Here is a 4299-nt window from a genome sequence, read left to right as displayed (position 1 = left end):
TCAAATTGCACGAAGAGATGCAAGAAAATCAATATAAGGGGTCCATATCTCAGTGAGCCAAAAGAAATCATAAAGGGTGATTTGATTGATTTATTGGTTCAAGAAGTCCTTAGTAAAGGGGTCCTAAAGAATTCTCCACGGCACTTAAATTTTGAAGAAAGGGAAGAGCCGGAGGATAAGAAAACTTTTTTGATGATTATAAAAACTTCATTAAATAAAGAAAAAGAAAAAGGGCTACTGCAAGTATTAAGGGAACATAAGACTGCCATTGGGTGGACAATCAGCAATCTGAAAAGAATAAATTCCACTATGTGCATGCACAAAATTTTACTGGAAGAAAATTCTAAACATGTGGTACAAGCATAAAGAAGGCTTAATCTAACAATAAAAAAGAGTTGTTCACAAAGAAGTAATAAAGTTGTGAAAGATAATCAAATTCGTGAGTATCTTTTTTTTTCTTTTCCATTAAATTCTTTTCTTTTAATTATTTGAAAAAAAAATAGTAACTTTTGCATGCATGATCATCTTTGTTTCTTTCCTTTTTATACATACCATTGTGTTATTTATCTCTCTCTTACCATTTTTTTTGTCATTTTTTCACTATTTTTTGTCCTTCTTATCCAAGCATACACATACATCCTCATACCACTTAAAATATTTAAACATAGAAATTTGACAAAACTTTAAGTTTGGTGTGGTGAACGGAAAAATAAGGACTTCCGAATACTAGAAGAACACACGAAGAAAGTCTAGAGACAAAAGACAAAATGGTAATTATGAGTAAAATTTGATAATTGTATTTTGTTTTAGTGGTTAGTTTTTCATTCATTTTTTTTCTTTTATTTTATCTTTGTTTTCTTTTTTTTTTTCTTTTTTATACATCATGTTTCTTTTTCAGTTTTTTCATTTTCTTTGTTTTTCTTTTAAATGCTTACTACTTACACTTGTCCTTTGTGTATTCCACTTATATAAAGGGAGTAGTTCTTTAATGAAAAGAATGAATAATAAACAAAAAAAGTCAAATTGAAACGTGGTGGTTATTATTGAAAGTGTGGTTATTTCTATGGACCCAAGTTATTCGAATGAATCTTGGGAAAAAGGAGATGAAATCTCCAAAAACAAAATTTTAGAGACATATGATGAGATTCAGCCATCCAAGATCTTGAAGTAGTATTCTCAAAAAAAATATGAAAAGATCGAAAAATCCAAATCAATAAGGCTCTGAGCACCAATGACTAGAGTCCAGTTATGTATCTGTGATGTTTATGTTTCAAGAAAAGACTTGGGCAAGTAAATCCAAGGGACGACTCATCACCCAATAACTTAGGCCAACTGGCTCAAAATTATCGATCGAAAATTCACATTAAAAAATTGTCTGAAAACAAAACATTTAGAGTCCAAAGAAGCTCGAGACATCGATGTCTTGATGAACAAAATCTTAGTTATGTGCTTGTAGTGTAACTATGCCAAAAAAAGGCTTGGGTAACTAGATCCGAGAAGTACTTTATCACCTAGTAACTTGGTCCAACTTGTCCAAAATTATCAATTGAAAATTCGCTAAAAGCTGCCTTAAAACAAAATACTTAGAATCAAGAACTTCAAATATTTTTTCTGGTTAAAAATTATAGAGTAAACTGCTTCAAGGATCATACAAGTCTAAAAAAGTTTTGATAATACAATCTGAAACTTAGTCTTTGAAATTCTTGATTCCTAAAATATACAAGATTCATCAAGATCCGATAAGTTCGTATGTAATCATGGAAATTATTGAAAATCTCACTTTGATTTGGACTTGAATTTACAAACCTCTTCAAATTATTTTTATTAAGAAAAACTATTTTATTATTTTTTTTTTTTTGCTTTTCTTGTCAATGTTGTGATGCATAAGCATCTTTAGTCGTTTTTAAGTTTCTTTTTTATTAGTTTTCTTAGTTTTAAATCAAAGTTCTTATGTTTTTAGTAAAGTTTGATAACTTATCATATGTTTGGAGTTGTGTTAGAATAATTGTGTTTTCACGATATAATTAATAAAATAACGATGAAATTCTGAAGAAAACACAAGCTCTCGGGAGAGGAAGAGAAAGTGATCGCCCAGCGTCCAAATCATCAAGCTGGATTCCCAAATCCCAAGCTCGGCGCCTAAACACTAAGTTGGGCACCAGAACACCAAGCTGGACGCTAGGATGCCAAGCCCAGCGCCAGAAGGCCAAGCTGGGCGTCAGAATCATGAAGCCCAGTGCCAACACACTCAAGCCTAGCGCCAATGTCCATTCCTCCTCCCAGAAAGCTTAAATTCAACTCAAGATTCAAGATTTAAGTGATTAGTTAGCAACGAACTCCTTCTAAAAAGATAAGATTTGATTGTTAAGATTTAAATTAAATTTGAATTTGAATAAAGTTATTATCTTATTCTTCTAGAAAGATAAGAACTAATTTTATGATAAATTTGAATTATTGTTTTTGTTATCTTATTCTTCTAAAGATAAGATTAGATTTAGTTAGGACTTAGGATATAAATAAGTGAACAAGAATCACATCTAGATAATTTAGGAGAGAATCTAGGATTTAGGATCCTTGAATCCCGATCATCATCTCTTCATTAGTTTAGTTATTCTTTTCTACCATGAATAACTAAACCTCCATTGTTAAAGGTTAGGAGCTCTATTTTATTTTTATGGATTAGTTATGCAAGTATTTTTTTTATTTTAATTCATACTTTTTTATGTTTTCAAGATTGAGTGTTGTTTTTCATCATTAATAGTTAGAAGTATTGAAAAATATTTTAATTTTGTCTTGAATTTTGTTATTACTTTAAAAAATTTAATATCAAAATTAGCTTGAAACTCATCTCATAATCTTCAATTAATTATTTAGAACTAGTTTTTGAAAAGTGAAATTTAATTCAACTAGGTATAATTTTTGAATATTACGTAGCTTTAAATTGAAACTGTGTTTAACTTTTTCTCTTAATTAATTAACCAAGAAATTGGTAATTAATTAAGTTCAGAGAAATTATATTTCCAAAAAATTAGAATTTAATTATAAATGATTTGCTGTGAAAAAATTTTTGCACGAGTCAAACTAGAAAAAACACAAATATTACTTTTTCTAATAATTAAACATCTCCGAAACCTTTATCATTTCTTATTCTTGATTTCTTCCTAAATCATTTCTTATTCTTGATTTCTTCCTAATTCTCTAAACCTTCTCTCGCCCAATAATTAGAACAAAATTAATTCTCACTTCTCTGTTTTTGCTTTCACTTCACGTTCCAACCTCCTCTTGCCAAGGTTTGATTCATCTAATTAGATATTCAAGTTGACGTTGCTTGCTTCAATCCGTTAATCCTCGTGAAAACGATATCCACTCACTACGGTATTATTTAATGCAATTTGGTACACTTACTAATAATACGATCGTATCAATTTTGGCTCATCAGGTGCCAAGCAAACATGTAACTCATCCCTAAAAAACAAAAACCACAAATGACTCAAAACATAAATGGTGACTAATTACTAACAAATAACTAAGATTTTGTCTAAGTGAAGCATATGCTCCACATATACCTAGTTAAGCTTTGCTTGCATTGATAATAGTACTTCAGATAATTAGAATCTACCACTCTGTACTCTGTAGCCCGCCAAATACTATTTCTTCACCGCATATGAATAGCTTCTCTACTCTTGAACCAGTGGCCCACTCAAAACTCAAAGCCCACGTCCATGTTGTATTCATCACCTACCCCATCGATGCCGCAAAGTGTATCCTCCTCCATCGTATCAAAGTCCAGTTTGTGGTAGTGCCTAAACACACTAGATAGGTCTGGCAGATGTAGACGGGCCAGCTCCACCGCCGCCAATATCAACGACTTGGATGTATAACTCCATGACTTGGTGTATTAGAAACCTCCCATGAGCCTCAAATATCAGCACACACATGTTCATCACCTACAACCTAGACAAGCTTGTACTTGAAGCCTCGATTTACCAAAGCAATAAGGTAGCAGTACCTAATTCTGGTAAAATATTTTGTTAACATTCCTTACTTATCTCGTCTTCTACAACGACAAGATATGTAGATAGGACGCGATAAATAATGTTTCTATATGTATAATTTTTATATTTATTTTATTTATTACAAAAAGACCCCATACATGTTGTAATTTTACATAGTTTCTGTATAGTAATAAGATTTGATTTTATATTGCCTTCAATGTAAGAAAAATTTTAATGTACCTCTAATTATATGGTGCTTCCTCAACAAAATATTACCTTTTATTCTCGCACTGTAATAATAATA

The sequence above is a fragment of the Arachis ipaensis genome, chromosome B04 (assembly GCF_000816755.2).
Source record: "Arachis ipaensis cultivar K30076 chromosome B04, Araip1.1, whole genome shotgun sequence".
In the NCBI taxonomy this organism is placed as follows: Eukaryota; Viridiplantae; Streptophyta; class Magnoliopsida; order Fabales; family Fabaceae; genus Arachis; species Arachis ipaensis.
The sequence above is the reverse complement of the archived record's forward strand: the minus strand, read 5'-3'. Positions refer to the sequence as shown.